At 44.6% G+C, this 18,644-nt stretch overlaps 1 pseudogene; it reads left to right on the forward strand.

The window, feature by feature from the left end:
• The window catches only part of LOC113626711 (frataxin, mitochondrial-like), a 186,746-nt pseudogene that overhangs the window by 126,002 nt on the left and 42,100 nt on the right, over window positions 1–18,644 (forward strand).

The raw sequence follows: 18,644 nt of genomic DNA on the forward strand, positions 1-18,644 counted from the left end.
CAATGATGAATACAAAATCAGGTACAGGGTCTGAGAAAGGGCTTATGCAAATGAAGAACTCAAAGATTAAGTTTTATTAACTTCATGGTAAATGCACCTTGCTGTCCTATCCAAATATCATCTGCTGGACCTGTATTAGCAACCAGAAGTAAGTGTATTTCTAGAAGCCCTCTTGACAGTGGGACAGTTCACAATAACTTAACTATTCTTGGAAGTGACTGTGAGCTACATAAACATATCCCACTAATCCCAAAATAAACATATCCTCAGTTCAAATTCCCTTTGTGCAAATCTCCAAAATGCCTATGGCTACTCCATCACCTGATAAGCCTGACATCTGATATGAGGATGTGTCAGAGAGAAAGTAGGAATGGAAAGAGAAAACAGTAAAACAGTCTTAATTGGTAGTACATACGCTTTTTTTTGGTTGTTGCAAATTTTACAAATATGATCATATGAACCCAGGTCTTGGGCTCCTCCGAGAGCTTTAGAAGAGGTCCATGCAAGTGAGGGGCCCAGAATTTAAGTGTCATTAACTTAACAGTAAATCTGCTTTTATTGAGGACATTAACAAGACATTTAAAAAGTTCTTAAACATAGCTCTATTATTAGAGGTTCTTACCATAGCTCTATTATTAGTGTCTATTTCTACATATATCTACTAAATTTTGATTGAATGTTAGACATTGTGTATAAAAATTGTTGAGACTGAATAAAATCTTCTTCCTTTGGAGAGAGTTCACAGGATCCTCCTCTGGGTAGAAAGTCAGGGAAGGTTATTCTAATACAGATAGGGGTTTCGGTGGAAACGTTGGAATTTTTACTAGGACTCTTCCTCTCTGGCAGGCTCTGAATAGCTATCTTTTCAGAATCTTGAAACTGCTTAAAATTCCCATTTGGTGTTAAGCAGCTTTCTGCGTAGCTTCTTAGCTCTTTGCCTTGTGAAGGCTAAGAATTCAGCAACTGAATGGGGATGAAGAGGAAATGATTCTTCTCTGAGTTTACTTTTTTTGCATAGCTCTGACTCTTAGAATCATAATAATGTTTCACATACCACCTCCTCCCATTAAATAAATAAATAAACAAATACATATTATTAACCAGGATAAAGGAGAAACCACAAATGGGATACAAACAGTAACTTATGAACCCAATGGATTATAAATGAAAAAGTAAACCACAGTGAATGGGATGGAGAAGAAAAGAACTAATGTAAATAACTTTGCAATATAATATTTTGACTTTATAATGTTAGGCTAAAGATAAAAAGAACTTCACAAAAACACCCCAGTTAGTAAATTTGCTTCTCCCAGGGGTATTAGTTAGAAACTCTGTAACTACTCTGTGCATCCTAGGTTTGAGCAAATAAGTATATATATTGCAGGTGATGGGAACCAGGTTTTCAACATCCAGCTTTCATCATCTACAGAAAGAAAGAGAGAGAGAAGTGAGAGAAAAAGTTACAATTAAGGAAATAGGAAGACAAAAATGGAATGTTTGGTTTTTGATTTGGAATTCGAGGCATGAACTTGTGGTTTAAAATATATACAGCTAGATAACAGAGAGATCAACTCGATGCTTTGTGACACCTAGAGGGGTGGGATAGGGACGGTGGGAGGGAGGCTCAAGAGGGAGGGGATATGGGGATGCATGTATACATATAGCTGATTCACTTTGTTGTACAGCAGAAACCAACACGACATTGTAAAGCAATTATACCCCAATAAAGATGTGACAAAAAGATAATAGATGTTTAACTATAAAAAAATATATATATATAGCTAGATAGATATAGAAACAAATATAGATGTGTACATATATGTATATGTGTGTTAGTACATACACATATATTTCCTAGCTCTGTCTGCTGAGAGGGCTCAGGAGAAATTATATCTCACAGCAATGAACTTACAAAGCCCAGATATTGTTTTCTAAATACCATTTGCAATAAAATGTGCCATGGCTTGGAAAAGTGAAGGAATCCAGAGGTGGGGCAGGGAAAACGCCACATGAGCCTGGGACATCTTGTGGATCTGGAAAATAATAAAGATCTTGAAAAATGGTGGCAACATGCCAGTAGGGCACAATAACTAACATGCAAAAACTCCCAATGGCTAAAGCTAGAATAATTTGAGCAACAAAATAAAAAAATGATGTATTAGATTATAACCCATAGAATAAAATAAATATTGATTAGTCTATGCTGTATAAAAATGAATAAATGGGAGAGAAGTGACAAATCTTCCCTACAGAATAATTCAAATTAATAAATGTAGAAGAAATGAGGAAAATACAAAATCACTGATAGGCGAACCCCACGGTGTTAATTAATGTGGGGAGGACCTACTGATAGACACTGAACTCAGTGGGCAACAGTTGTAAAAAAACCCAGAATATTTGCAGATACTCCAAGGCTCTTCCCAAGGTATTGACCAACGACAAAGGAGAAATTGTCATTTTACAGTGGAGAAATATGGTAGACAGCACCCTATACAATGATAAAGGTTAACACCCCAGGTAATACGAGATTCTGGCATGATATTCCCCCTGAAAAGATGCACTGAGAAGGACACTACATCACTTCTGTGGTATTCTTGCCCCAAATCATAACCTCACTCTAATCATAAGCAAACACCAGACAAATGAAATCAAGAGACATTCTACAAATGAACTGACCAGGTCTCATCAAACAAATCAATGGTTTGAAAGACAAAGTCTGGGGAAGCATCACCAAGGGAAGTTGTTTAGGGAGAAACAGCAAATAAACACATGTGGATTCCTGGACTGGAATCTGGAACAGAAAAATGGACATCGGGGGAACTCTGTATAAGATATGTATTTTAGTTAATAGGTATACACCACTGTTAGCTTCCTGGTTTTGACAACAGCAAAATGCTTAAATAAGTTGCTCATGTTGGAGCAGTCCTTTTCAACCAAGGACGATCTTTCCCCCAGGGGACATTTAGCAATGCCTGTGGACACTTTAATTCTCACGACTGGCATCTAGTGGGTAGAGGCCATGGCTGCTGCTGCAGAGGCTGGTGTCAGGGTATATGGGAACTCTCCACACTATTTTTTCAACTTTTCTGTGAGTCTAAATTATTTAAAAATTAAAAGTTAATGTTTTTTAAAAACAGAATTTAGTAAATGCCTTGAGGGGAAATCCTCCAGATGTTGGGCATTTTACTCTGAATCTTCGTTGGAAGTACCAGGGTCCAATTATTCTCTCTCCAGCATTGTGAGATGACCCAGTAAGACGGTGAGTTTTCTGCTGGATTCTCTGAATTTTAGCCACAGCCTTCTGCTTGGATTCTCAGCCCCCTGCTTGACACCAATAATTGGTATATGCAGCTTTCACTGAGAATCTCTCCTCCCCAGGGTCTTGGCCCCTCAAGTCCTAGTAGCCTTGGTAACTCCTATAAGCATTAAAAAAAAATTAATCCAGATTTCCTATTTGTTCCCAGTGGGATCATTGGTCTTCCACAAGCTACTCAATCACAGCTGAAATAGACCTCCCACCGCCATCTTATTTAACAGCTTTTTTGAGGTATAACTTATGTACCATCAAATTCACTTTTTTAAGTATACAAATCAACAACTTTTGTATATTTACCTAATTATGAAACTATTGCCATGATCCAGCTTTAAAATATTTCTTCACCCCAGTAAATTTTTTCATGCCCTTTTACAGTTACTCTCCATTTCTGCTTCAGCCCCAGAACACCATTAATTTACTTTCAGTCTCTATAGATTTGCCTTTTCTAGACTTTTCACATAAATGCAATCATACGATAAGTGGTCTTTTGTGACTTGGTTCTTTCACTTAGCATGTTTTTGAGGTTCACCCACGTTGCCGCGTGGAACAGTATGCTGTTTCTTCCTATTTCCAAACAGTGTTTGTTGTATAGATGTATGACATTCTGTTTATCCGTTCATCAGTTGGTGGATGTTTGGATTGCTTCCACTGTTTGCTTATGAATAATAACGCTGTTATGAACACTTGTGTACAAGTCTTTGTGTGAATGTATGTTTTCATTTTCCTTGAGTAGATACCTGAGAATGGGATTACTGTGTCATATGATAAATTGACGTCAAACTCTTTTGGGGACTCCTGAACTGTCTTCCAAAATGGCTGTGCCGTTTTACATTTATACCAGCAATGCATAAATGTACTGATTTCTCCATATTCTCACCAAAATTTAGTGTTGTCTGACATTTTGCTTATAGCAATCCTAGTGAGTGTGAAGTGGTAGCTCATTGTAGTTAGAATTTATATTTACCTAATGATTAATAGTATTAAACATCTTTTCATCAGTACTTATTGACCATTTTGTATATCTTCTTGGGAAAAATTTTCAACTGGGCTATTTATCTTCATAGTATTGAGTTGTAAGAGTTCTGTATATACTCGGGATACAAATCTTTTTTAGGACGTATAATTTGTAAATATTTTCTCCCAATCTGTGTGTTGCCTTTTTACTTCATTAATGGTATATTTCGAAATGAAAAGGTTTTAATTTTGATTAAGATCAGTTTATCAGCTTTCTCTTTTATCATTTATGCTTTTGGTGTTTTATCTAAGAATTCTTAGCCTAACCCAGTGTCACAAAGATTTACTTATATTTTTCAAAAAAAATTTATATCCTTAGGTCTTACATTTAGGCCTTCATCCATTTTGAATTAATTTTTGTGTATGGTGTGAGGGATGGGTACAGCGAAATCAGTTTTTCTCCCCACGTAGATATTCCATAGTCCCAGTACCATTTATTGAAAGGTCCATCATTTCCTCCATTGAATTGCCTCCACTGACTTTTCAAGTTGGATTTTCACTTTCATTTTATTTTCTAATTTGATGTCCCTTGCATAAAAAGGACATTTACTGATTTTTATTTTAACTTGTATTCAGTCATTTTGCTGAGCCATTTAATTTGATTCCTTTTTTTAACATATAGTAAAAATCATCTGCAACAAATGATAATTTCACGTATTCCTTCCCAATGATTTTCTTCAGAATCTGTTTCTATTGCATTGATTTAGAATTCCAAAGTGATATTAAAAAATGAATTTAGTTATTCTTATCATATTCTTACCTTCACCGGAATACTTCAAGTGTTTCATCATTTAGTATAAAATGTTTGCTGTGAGTTTTGGAAGATATATTCCCCAGCCTGTTTGAGAACTTTCTGTCTTAATTTATGATACATTATTAAAAAACAGGAACAGCTGTTAAATTCTATTCAGTCTCTCTCTGTCTCTCTCTCTCGTTTTTTTTTTTTTTTTTTTTTGCGTCTGATGAAATGCTTATGTGAAATTTCTTCTTTTTAATAATTAATGCACTAAATCATGTTAACAGACTTCCTAGATTTGAATTGTAGTGTGGAATAAACCCACGTCTTCATAGTGTGTTATCCTCATTTATTTTGCTGGATTCACTATACTTAGAATTTCTTTAACCTACATCAATAAGTGAGGGGAAACTATATTTTTCAGTTTTTCCTATGTTTATCTGGTTTTGTTTTTAGATTTAGTTTCACAAATTTGTCTGGGAAGTTCTCCATAGTTTTCTATGGTGTAAGATCGTTTAACTGATGGAAAGAATTATGTGTCTCCTGAAAGCCGATAAATAATTCTGTGCCTGAAAACTTTTTATGGTGAAAATGAGAAGCTTTTAAATTCCTTTAAAAATTGTTAGTGTAATAGTTTTGTTTGTTTGTTTTGTTCTTTTGTTTTTTTACCATCTCTTCCCTTGGTGGATAATTTTGGTAACACGTTTCCTTAAAAATAATCTATTTTGTTTGTTCTGTATGCTCAAATGATTGGCATGGTGTTGTGCATACTTAATTTTGTTATGATTTAAAAAATTATCTTTATTTGTTAACTTTCCTCTTTTTCCATTTCTGTTGCTGGTAATGTATTTTTATATTCTCTATTTTATTGTCGATTTTATTGGTCCTTTCAAAAAACTTCTGTTCTGCTTTCCACTAATTTCTGGTACTAATTATCTCCACTGTCTAACGCATGGTACTTGCTCCGAAGAAGTTCGTTGAAAAGCATGTTTTCAAAATGCAGAAAATAGTAGAAGCAGAAAAGCAGAAAAAGAGACTCTATATTTCTCAGACATTAATCCCTAAGTCACTTTCATGTCTGATCTTTTAATAAACAGTCAATTTTTTCCGTTTACTGAGTAGAATGTATTTTTACAATAAAATAAAATGTTGCATCCGTCTAGATGTTCAAATTGCCTTCGTTCTGAAAGATCCAGTGTCAGGTCATCGTTTACAAGTAGAGTTACTTGAAAAGCGTTCAGACTTCTGGAGAAACTCCTGAGGACTTCAGAATTTAAAAGCACACGAAGTGCGCTGCCCTCTTGAAGGCCCATCTGAAATGGAGTCGAGCGTGCTAATGGTTGGGGCCGCGTAGAAGCAGCGCCTCGCTTATTTCTTTGCCAAGTGAAAACTTAATTGTTTATTATTTCGTAGTCTCGTCCCCTCTTCATACACTCTTAGAACCCTCCCGTGGCTGCTCTTGGCTTTTCCTGGAAGAATGGCCTTTGCAGCTGTCGCCTGGCTGGGGGGAGGGGCGAGGGGGACCTCACAGCCCCCCTGCCCCGGGACTGGGGACATCGCCGCGTCCTGCGCCCTTAGGACTGAGGTCAGGCCTCGCCTCGAATAGGTTTCGGCAAAATGTCTGCCAGCGAATCGTTTCCCCCGCTTTTGGAGATAGTAAGCAGTATTCCTTTGCTTTGTCTGCACTTCCGGGGGCAGAGAAGGTGTATCTGCGAAGGATGGCGTTGTGAGCTGAAGTCTGAAGCTGCCGCTGCAGACTTGAAAGCAGGACGGCTTGCCCGGAAATTAGCAGGGTTCAGAGCCGCCCATCAACCAAACCCACCTCCGTGCTCATGCTCCAGCCACATTCTTTGCTTGGGGAAAAAAAAAAAAAAAGACACCCTGGATCCATCACTTGAAGTAGCCACAATTAGGGGAATTTCGGGACTGCGTTATTCTGAATCCTTTGCTGTGATAGCGGAGGTGAGTATGGGGAGGGGCAGAGGTGGGGTTGAGTAGACCCTTCAGACACCCTCTCGTCTCCAGGGCAGGGAGTTCTCTTTAAAACACGTGTGAGGCTCCCCTGGAGCAATTTTCAGGTCCTTCTTTTCAAGGTCACACACACGCAGAAGCGACCCTGGCTCTAAGAACCCAGGCTCTGTGCAACTGGAACTTTCTGAGTCACGGTTTTGTTTTGTTGTGTTTTGCTTTCCTCCTGGGATTAGACAGAAGTTGGACATAAAAGGACTTTTTAAATCGGCCTGCCTTGGCCTCTCCCTGTGACATTTCTAGCTTAGTCATCGCCCTGCCCTTAGCAACACTCGGTGGTGCAGGCAGAAAGGTGCCTTTCGCTCCCACAAAAGCAAACAATCTTCTCCTAGGCAGGGATGCCATCACTGGATCATTTTTCCTCCCACCTCGGCCAATACAGAAATAAGGAACGGCATCCAGCGTGCTGCTACCCGGCGGGCGCTGGGCCTGCTGGGTTCCCAGGCCCCGGGGGGTGCTGGCTGGCTGGGTGGTGGCTTCTGCCATGGGGCCTGGCCGCCCACAGCTGTGCGGCCCCGAGTGCAGGCCCGGCCCATCCATCACTGGGGCCCCTCGGCCAGGAGCTTCCTGGCAGACAGGACAACCTCCCAGCCCGGGGCCTGGTTCTAGACAACCCCTCCCGCGCACCCAACGCTATCAGTCAACTTCTGGGTGAACTCTGTTTCACCTCCTGACCTCCCATTCACCCCGGACAGACATGAAAGTGTGAACCGGGCCTCTGAGGGGCGAAGAGGCCTCTTAACCCACCCGGTTCCTCCCATCCACGCATCAAACACCCGGCCTCACCCCTCCTGCTGCCATGTGTCTCGACGCGTGTGCATGAGGCTAGCAGGCAGCTGCCCACCTGAATAAACGGGCCCTGGGCGGGCAGAGGGATGCAGGACAGCCGGAGGGATGCAGGGCGGCCAGTCGGACGCCAAGCAGCTGGCAGGATGCAGGGCAGCCCGGCAGAAGCGGCTCAGAACACATCAAACCAGAACACACAACAGAGCAGAACACGCTTGCCACCTGCCAAGTCTCACAGAGTTTTTGGGAAAGAAAACGGGCCCAGAGTGGCCAGAGTTTCTGGGGAGGAAGCCCATGGGTAGCTCCCCGCCAGGCCTTGGTGGGGCGGGGGGAGAGGCCGGAGGCCCCTTTGGAGGAGAGATCCATTCTGCCCCAGCGGGTGGTGACCCGGCCTTTGGAGCTGTCCGGCTTGAGAGGTCTGAATGTCAGTGTGCTGAGAGATTAAATGACTTTTCCCTCTCTTCGAAAAGGCAGGTGTTAAAACGGAACAGTTCTTCCGAGACGGCCTCGGTGTCCCCTCCACGCGGAGGCCGTGGCTTCCCCTCCAGCGGGGAGCCCAGCTCTGCTCTGCTGCCTGGCTCTGCTTCCTCGCTCTCCAGAAAGCCAGTCGTTCCCGTGATATCTCTGCCTCAGTCCTGCACTCAGGCACAGGAGTGGCCAGGGGTGTCGTTAGTGGGCGTTGGGGGCCCCCAACCTCTAGTCCCTAAAGACCTGCTCCAAAGCCTGGTTTTGCGTGGCCTCCCGGAGTCGGAAACACTAAAGGTGGGTAGTTAGAGCTCGTGCTAAGAAATGCTTTCCTTCAGCGGTAAAGAGAACAAAGGAGAGCTCTTTCAGGCTTCAAGCCTGCCAGAGGGGAGGGCAAGAGAGGGGAGAGGCCACAGCTCCAGTGAACCCGGGAGGCTGGGGTCAAGGCCTCAGCGGCTGGCGGGGCTGGTCGGGCCCTGTCTCCAGAGAGCCTCCAGGTGGAGGTGGGAGAGGGGTCACGGGTGTGGAGGCCAGGCCGGGGCTACACCTGCAGCAGTTCTGTGGGTGGAGGAACTGTCCTGAGAGCCCCAGGGCCCAGCCTGAGAGGCCTCAGCCCCGGAAGCACAGGGCCCGCAGGAGAACTCCGTGTCCAGTTCCTTATGGCTTCTAGGAAATGACAGTTTTGAATGAAAAGAAAACCATCACTTCGAAGCTTCTTGTTGAGCATTATTCATACGTGTATTGATCCTGTCGATCTCTGACAGGCATCTAACAGTGCCTGGATTCTGGACTCTAGAGCCGTTCCTCAATTTACTCACTTCGTACATATGAGTATATTTCCATCCTCTGAAGGTCTCAAGTTACGATCATATTTCCTGTCACCTTATGCTTGTTTGCTCTGTTATATTGGGTATATTGGGGACTCAGTTTGTCCCGAGAATGGATAAAAGTCGTGGTATCATTGGACTCTATCTCAGGACTTAAAATAGATTCTTTTGATATAGATATAAGATATGGTTTCGTATTTCTAGACTCACGTGTCACACACCAGTTCAAACAATTATAAACTTCATTAACTAGAATAGTGCTGTTTTCAAAATAGTCATTTGTTTGGGGTTGAATTCTGTCCCCCTAGAAAAGATGTGCCGAAACCCCAATCTCTGGCACCTGTGAATGTGACCTTCTTAGGAAACGGGTTATTGTAGGTGTTGTTAGTTAAGATGAGGCTGTACTGGAGTAGGGTGGCCCTAATGCAATCTGACTGGTGTCCTTATAAGAAGCAGAGAGAGATACTGAGAGAGACACAGGAAGAGGAAGCCCACGTGATGATGGAGGCGGAGATGGGAGTGATGCAACTACAAGCCAAAGATTGCAGGACAAACGGCAGATGCTAGAAGAGGCTAGAAGGATCCCCCTATAGCTTTCAGACGGAGCACGTCCCTGCTGACAACTTGATTTCAGCCTCTGGCCTCCAGAACTATGAGAGAAAAGAATTCCTCTTGCTTTAAGCTACCTGGTTTGTGGTACTTTCTGACGGAAGCCACGGGGAACCATACACACCTCTAAGAAAGGGATAGGATTACCTCACTTTTCCCAGAGCATCTTTGTCTTCGATGGTGTATCCTGAGAGCACTTGGCCAGCCCAGTGTGGCCATCCCTGCCTGCTGGGATGGCCTTTTTTCCTCGTTTGATTCCTGCATCCCTTAAGAGCAGGGTGGTACCCAGGGTAACGGCCCCCCAAGGATGTCCATGCTTAATCCTGGAACCTGTGACTATGTAAGTTATGTAGCAAAGGGCACTTAAGGTGGCAGGTGGAACTAAGGCTGCTGATCTGCTGACTTCACAATAGGGAGATTGTCCAGGTGGGCCTAGGGTAGTCATGAGGGTTCTTAAAAGTGAGAGAAAGAGTCAGAGAGAGACAGAAAGATGGCAGCAGGGGACGGGCTCAGCCCACGATGCTGGCTTTGAGGGTGAAGGAAGGAGCCACAAGCCAAGGAACGTGGGTACCGTCTAGAAGTGTGAAAAGGCAAGGACATGGGTCGTTCCCAAGAGCCCCCGGAAAGGAATGCTGCCCTGCTGACACCTTGATCTTGGCCCAGTGAGGTAGGTTCATGTTGTGCTTCTGACGTGTAGTGCAGTAAGACGACACATTTGTGCTGTTTTGAACCACTGAGTTTGTGGTAATTTGTCATATCAGCAATAGAAAACGAACACAAGCTGCTAGTCAAAGAGTTGTTGTTCTTTAGAAAATTTGTCTTTCGATCTGGAAAGTCAAATTTAAGATTTTTTAGAATCTGTTCCAGAATATTCTTTATATCTGCGTGAATTTGTCTCATCTTAGACTCAAGAAAAGACCATCTACGTGAGTGTTTGTAACAAGACAAGCAAAGTATGGTGTAAAACCATTTTTCCCCTGGTGGTTTTGCCCTTTTCCTGGAAAAGAGTTCATAGACTAGCAAAGTGCTGCTGTGGTTCTGTTTCAGATCAACTTTCATGTTCATGTTGCTATTTTCAGGAGCTTGAGATCATTTAAATCATTTAATGTGATTGGAAGTGTAACAATGAAAACCTGGTGTAGCCTCCTTCTAATTTGTCATAAATTTCCTGCGTTATCAGGTTAGAACATCAGCTCTGTTTCTTCCCTGTTTCCCAGTTCCCTTGTCTCTGCTCCCAGTTCTGTTATGTGAGCTTCTGGGTTTCCAGGTGTCTATGAACTTCAGCGTTTCTCTCTACCCATGATAGGACCCATGTGCTTCTTTTCAACAGTCACCGTGTATGGATGTGATACACGGTCAGGATCCCACCTTACCAGGAGGCCCGGATGCACCCTCAAGTCATTGAAATGTATCTTACAGAGCTGAGTCTGACAGGCCAAATAAAGATGTTAGATTTTTCAGGTAAGTGTTGGAAAGCTGTAATAACTATCTCTCATCTTCCTGCATGCAGAAGCAGGTCCCCTTGCCCTAAATGCAAAAAGAATTTCTTAGAAAAGTGAAGGGAGTGAGAAAGATGCTGTGAATTGAGATGCTTCTTAATCTTTTTCTCTCCCGCCCGCCCTCCCTCCTTCCTTCCTTCCTTCCCTCCTTCCTTCCCTCCCTCCCTCCCTCCCTCCTTCCTTCCTCTCTCTTTCATTTTTATGCACTGAGATACTCCTCATGGCACCAGAGAGGAGTAACTGCTTGGGGTCTGCAGGCCAAGTCCACAGCAGCCCAGCTCCCGAAAATGAGGATTTCCGTTCTCACAAAATTCACGAGGCTTTGGCATCAGAGGTCCAATGTATTTTAACAGGAAAGTAAAGATTCAGAGACTCATCAGCGAAGTTGCTTGTCCCCTGGCCCATTGCCATGCTGCTCTTGGTCTTGGCTTTCCTGCCTGGTGTGAAGCTCCCCACAGGGCAGCGTGTTTCCAGATAGACTGTCAGCAAGGGGCCCAACAGGCACGTGGTCGAGGGCACTGAGAAAAGATTGGGGAAACAGACACATGCACGCACGTGCACACACAAGATACAACACACGCATGCCCCATACACACAGACACACAACACACATGCATACTCGTATAACTGCTTGCACACGTGTGCACATATACCGCACACACGATGCGTACACGCACGCATACGCACAACACACACACACTTGGCTCCGCTGGACGGAGGGGTAGCTACACTGGGTAACTGAGAAGGTGAAGCATAACACTTATTCCACAGATGAGAAGCACAGTGGTTCCCCCCTTACCTGCAGGTTTGCTTTCTGCAGTTTCAGGTACCCGAGGTTAACCTTGGTCTGAACATTTGAAATGGAAATACATAATGATCAGTTTTAAATTGCAGAAATAAACAATTCATCAGTTTAAAATTGCAGGCCACTCTGAGGAGTGCGGTGAAGTCTCTCTTTGCCCCGCCCAGCATCCCCAAGCACTGCCCTGGTCTGCGCCTGACCTTCACCCATCAACAGCATCATCATGGCTCAATGATCCAGGGTCACCCGAAGTAGATCCTCCTGCTGAACTACCATCGGAAGGTCAACGGCAGCTTAACGCTAGATCACAATGTCTACGTCATCCGCCACACCTCATCACAGAAGCGCTATGTCGTTTCACGCCAGCGCATGGAAGGTGAGTACAGCACAATCAGATATTTTGACAGAGAGAGAGAGAGACAGACCACATAACTTTTATTACAGAATATTGTTATCACTGTTTTATTATTAGTTATTGGTGTTCATCTCTTACTGCGCCTAATGTATAAATTAAACTTTGTCATAGGTCTGCATGTATAGGAAAAAACAGAGTATCTATAGGGTTTGGTACCCCACCATGTTTCAGGCATCCATCAGGGGTCTTGGAATGTTCCTCCGTGGATAAGGGGGTCGCTGTAGAGTGAATGCCACTCTCTCCCCAGGGGAATCAGGCAGGTCAGGTGTATCAGACATGTTTACTTAGCAGCCTCGTCTGTGACCTTGGTCCTGCCTTCCCCACCCCCATGGTAGATGTGTGGAGACATCCCTCGGGGAAGCCTGGTGTCTGAGGGCAGGGGGCCATCTCTCCCCGGGCAGGAGGCTCCGTGGCTGCTGGATTAGCCAATGATTTTGGGGTCTGCAGGGTGACACATTAGGAGGGGTGTGCTCAAAGGTTATTCAAACATTTCAGATAAAGCATATTTGAGCATGGGAAGGCCAAGGAGTGTTAATCAAATGTCAGCACCAAGACACTGTGTGGGCTATTTCTGGAGTGTTTGCAGAGTGGGCCTGGCTGGGGCTCTGCAGGACGCATGTGTCCCCGAGGGAGGACACAGGCAGAGCCCTGCACCCATGGCCCGAGCACGTGGGGCCCCCGGATGTGGTGCAGGGACGGGATACTCTGAAACAGACACAGAGGACACGCACATGTGTGGACCACCAAGGCCGGGGTCTGTTCCGGTCTGCCCTTCTTGGGAAGTTCGATTAGAAGGAAATATTCTGCATAAGAATGATGGGCACAGAGAAATGACTGACGTGATCACATGCCGGTGATGGGAACCAATCGTGGAAAAGAAACATCCTCCTACAGCCTTCACGCCACAGACCTCGGCCCCAGAAGCGCCTTCCCTGCCACATCCGTCCTGCGTCCTTCCACATCTCCCTCCCAGCCTCCTTCCCAGGAATCCGAGCCCGAGATGCCACTCTCTCCCCAGCTCTGATCAAAACAGCTCTGATCAAAACCGCAGCCCCAGTCACAAACTCAAGAGTCTTTTGACAGCAGCAATTAAGCAACTTAATTAATGAGTGAATAAAAATGATAATATTTACTGAATGGAGCATCCTGTTTTGCTTTTTTATTCAAACTCTGCACCTGAAGAATGCCACCCAGGAAGCTCCCGGCGCCCCTGTTGCTGTGCAGGCTTACAGCTCTGTCTCCCTCTGTCTCTGTCTCTGTCTCTGTCTGTCTCTCTTTCTCTCTCCCTCCCTCTTCTCTATCTCCTGCCTCCTTTTGTTTGAGCCCCATCCACACCCCAAGGGAACAGACCCAGTAGAAGATGATCATTCCTGTTTCCTGTTTCCAAGGGGAGTAAACTCCTATCTCGGTCAGAGTCTCTATTCACCCCTAAAAAACCTCATTCAAACATGAAGGACAATTTCATGATACTTTTCTGAGGCTGAACTTTACATTAAAGTGGTGATTAATTACCGATAAGGGTGTAATAGAACACTAAAGCATTTTGTAATTAACCAGCTTAGGAAGACGTCCTCCATCTCTCCATGAGTGACACGCACACAAGCACTCGCGCGCGCACAGACACACACAGAGAAATTTTGGAAAAATTCTTTATCTGGCTATTAATCTCAGCAGTGCCCTCAATGTATTACATCCTTTAAAAGCCACATATATTTTCCTCAATGAAATATATAATCCATCTCGAGGGTAAGGAAAGCCCCATACATAATTACTTCATCGTGACAGACAGTGAGCTTTTGAGCTATTATTTTTGACGGTGCTGTCATGGATGCCAGGTGTATACAGCGGTGGGAACCAGCCAGCGCTGGGAAACCCACCTGGAGAGCAGGTTCCTTTCTTCTCTCAGAAAAGGTTCCCCGAGTTTGACAGGTCCACCATTCTGGTTAAGCTTAATTAGTCAAGAGAGAAAAATAACTGACTTCAGAGCGTTAGGTTTGGGGCTCCCCCTCTTCTTCCCCTTTCCACTCAAAATGTGACATTCTTTGGAGAAGACGCAGCTCCAAGTGGGATGTGCGTTTCACGTTTTTCGACCCTCTCGCCCATTCCCCCGCGGGACACGCTTTTCCTGAGACCCGTCTTGTGTCTCCCTGGCCGCCTAGAATGTTCCAGCTTGTCCATGGGGCCTCTACATGAGCAGAACTGATGTGTTGGCTCTGAGAGAAAAACGGATTTATTTCAGGAGGAAACTGGCTAAAACGGCAGCCACCAGAATTTGAGTTGGCTGGAAGAGGACGCCGTCCCAGTAGTGGGGTCACACGGCCCCCATTTCTCTGTCTCTCTGTGTCCACTCTGTTGCCTGTGCCCTTCCACACCAATGCTGACCGTGGCCATGGAACTTGTCCTGGCCGATGGGACAGAGTCCACACAAGCTGAGCTGAAAAACGTGCTTTTGTGTTTCCACTTTCTTTCTTGGCCACTTGCTCCTCTCACGAGGACACCGGCTTGTTGGAGGGTGTGGGACATACAGAGGGGCTAAGCTGCCCAGCAAAGGCCATGCCCACCGGCCAGTCCCCAGCGAGCCATCCGCTGGGGGCAGGTGAGTGAGTCCAAGCAGGGTCAACAAAATGGTGCGGTTGAGTCATAAACTTGTGACAAACGACAGGTTAGAATTTAAACATGAAGCCTCTGAGTTTAGGGGTGTCTTCTGATGCCCTAGTGGCTTGCTGGTACCCAGGGCTCTTCAACACAAAGGTTTCCACCTCCCATCAGATGGTAACCACTGCTAGGGCTCTCTCTCTCTCCCTGTGGCCCAGCAGATGGTTGACACCTACTCACCAGCAGGTGTTCGCTGTGTGAAGGACAATTATGGAAATTGCAGGATGGGGAGGTGAGGGGCCAGGCTCGCAGGGAGGGGTGAGGAGGGGCAGAGAGGGGTGCAGGCTCTCCCTGGAGACCACTGCAGACGTTTCTCTGTGGCTATAAAGTGTAGTCACTGTTCAACTAACCAAACCTCCTGCATCTGTTTCTACTCAACTAGTTAAACTTGACAAGAAGACAGGATGAGTCCCGGTGGGGAATCCGTCGTGTTGAGCACTACAGAGAGAAGGGCGCCAGGCGAGACCCGGCGGGTGGAAGCCTGGTCTCTCTGTAGAGTCTATGGGGGGCAAAAGACTGGAGGAGGCAGAGGGCTGTTTAGGGGTCTGGTCCCCGCCCATCCCCAACCCCAGGGAGATGGACCAGCATCGTGGCTAAGAGCTTTGGTTTAAAATCAGACCCCCCAAAAAATAAAATAAAATAAAATCAGACCCACCTTAATTCACATTCTGCCTTTGTCAGCTCAGGGGCTGTCCGAGCTCTGCCCCCTTACCTGTCAGAGGGTCCCTGTAAGGACTAAACTGGGGCACAGCGTGGCTGGTCACACACCACCCCTCGGCACAGCAGCCAGCCACTGTTTTCATTATTGACGTTGTGCCTGCGTCCAGAGAAACTCCTGGGTTCTGGGGTGGGTTAGGGGTCCCAGCCAGGAAAGAAAGATGCATCTCAGGGGCACATTCATGCTTACAGAAGAGCTTGAAAAGGGACGGTTTGAATTGTTGAGAGATCACTGCAGGGTCAAGACCCCCGTGGGTTTCCTTGCTGCCATTACCTGGGCTGTCACCACTGAATCAGGCGATCCTAATAGGAAAGCCTTCAGCGCCTTCAGTTAGTGAGTTTATAAATCACGAGATTTTAAAAGGAAAAAGTGACAAGAAGCAGAGTGGGTGCTGACGATTCTGGAAGGGCAGCCTGGGGTATCGACAGAGCCCTGACAGTAGAGTTCCTGGGCCTTGGAGTCCCGGCCGGTTACCACTGGATACTGTCCTCGGACAAAACACCCAGCTTCTGTGAGGTCACAGTCCCTCACCTGAGCCTGGGAATAATTACAATCGCTTCTCTCTCTGTCTGTCTCTGGAGTAAGGTGAGCAGCACATATGGCACTGCTCATAAAGATGGTTTGAAATCTGTTCGCTGCTGAGCAAATGTGTGGAACCAATAATAATAAGGCTTTAGCAACTCCCACTTGCTGAGTGTTTACTACCTGCCGGTCACTGTCTCTCCACGGTGTGTCATCTCCCTCGGTCTTCACAACCATCCTGTACAATGTGTTCACTTATTATCCCAATGTTTCAGTGACTTTTAATGTCGTGATGTTATCCATCATGTGTTGCATTCCATGCCACTGTGTTTGGCTGTCCACGCTCCCAAACACTGGGTCATAAGGACGTTAATCCTGTGACTTGGGCTCTCAAAAGCTTGGGTTGCTACGTGTCGTGTCTGGGATCAGCTCAGGGCGATGGGCCTTTGCCGAGATTGAAGGGTGCCCAGTGGCTGCAAAACTGGTGATGGGATGGTTGGGCATGACCACCACCCACCCCCGCCCGCCACACACACCCAACATAAAGCACACTGGCGTAATGAAATCCTGATAGACGGTTCCCTCCTGCAGATGGAGCACATGTTACAAGAAGGGGCCAATCCACACCAGCCACTTGGATTTGGTGAGGCCGTAGGCAGATGTCCAGAACTTTCCACCAGCTCAGGGGCTGGGCCTCCTTGTCTCTGTGTAGAGTTAGCCTTGCTGGGTCGTGCAGACAGGACTCAAGACGATTTCCTTCTCTTCTGAATGTCCCTTTGATTGCTCTTTGTCATTGTTGCCACCTCAACTGTCATTTGAGCTGAACATCAACTAGAGACCTGCGTGATCCACACCACATTCTTTTCCCCTGCTGTGATTACACGCAGGTCAGGATTTCCCCCTCGTTTCCCTGATACTATAAACCTCTTTTTCGGTCCATCCTAAATACCACAGCTGGACCTCTGACGCTGTTTCAGCTGTGGGACACGCTGCTCGTACACCCTGGGCAGTACCGATCCTGTCACTGCTGGCAGCCCCACGTCCCAGGTCCAGACCCGTCCAGACAAGCTTGGATCTCCTCCATGACACCCCTGTCCCGACGTGGACACTGAGACACATGCACACGTGCCGCCCCAGGTGCTCAGGCTTCGGGGGGTCCCAGGCTGAGCCCCTGCCTGGCACCCTCACCTAGTCTGTGCTTCGAGTTACACAGGAAACGGGAGAATTCAATACAGTTCTCAACTCCCAGCCACCTGCTAGCTAATGAGTGACATCATTTAACACTGTTTTGAAAAGAGAGATTTAAAGTTGTTTTGAAAACTGAAGGAAAAATACAAATGTTTCAGTGTTAAACATTTTGTCCAAACACTAAAATGTTAATGTCTGTTTATTATGACAGTTCTACAGGAACCGAGCTTCAGAATGCCTGGGGTTGTCAATGAAAATCTGAGCACTGAGTTTGGTAAACATTATGGCAGTAGAGACGCAGCTGAAAAATCAGATGTAAAGAAAAGAAATGAGAGGTGTTCGAGTTTCTTCAGATTTCCCCCAATGCACTCAATATTTCACTTTCTTTTTTAGTCTTTTAACTAAAAAATTTTAAAAGGCCTCAAATTCTCTCCGTATCCTATAATTGTTATTTATTGTTTTCTCTGATTATAAAATGTATGCTTTCAGGAGGAAATTTGGAAAATACAGAGTTGTGAAGAGTTAAAGAAAAATCACCCCAAATACCAAACCTTAGGAACAATTGTATACCTGTCCATATCATTTTGAAGCATACGTGTTATATTCCAAATGCTTAGAAACAAAATTTGGACAGCACTTTAAACAGAAAGTTGTATCCTGATTTTGTCTCTTAATATTATAGTTTTCAAAATAGGGGTTTTATTACGTTTATTTTTCTTTATTACACAAGCTTATAGATTCTTTATAAGAAAAACAAAAATACAGAAAATAAAGGTAAGGAAATAAAAATCAGTAAAACTTCCTTCACTTAGAAATGACTACTGTTATCTATTCGGTTTTTTTGTTTCTATTTTTATACACTTTGAGTAAAAATAGTATTATATATGTGTGTAAGTATATGTATATAAATATCATTATATATTTACATAAATTATATATGATAACATATCTTATACAAGATTATTTAGTTTATATATTATAATTATATATAAAATATATTTATGTAAGTTTATGTGATTATATATAATGCATATAAATATATATACATATACACTATATACATA

The sequence above is a fragment of the Aethalodelphis obliquidens genome, unplaced genomic scaffold (assembly GCF_003676395.1).
Source record: "Aethalodelphis obliquidens isolate GAN/ISIS:26980383/991018 unplaced genomic scaffold, ASM367639v1 scaffold19, whole genome shotgun sequence".
Classification (NCBI taxonomy): domain Eukaryota; kingdom Metazoa; phylum Chordata; class Mammalia; order Artiodactyla; family Delphinidae; genus Aethalodelphis; species Aethalodelphis obliquidens.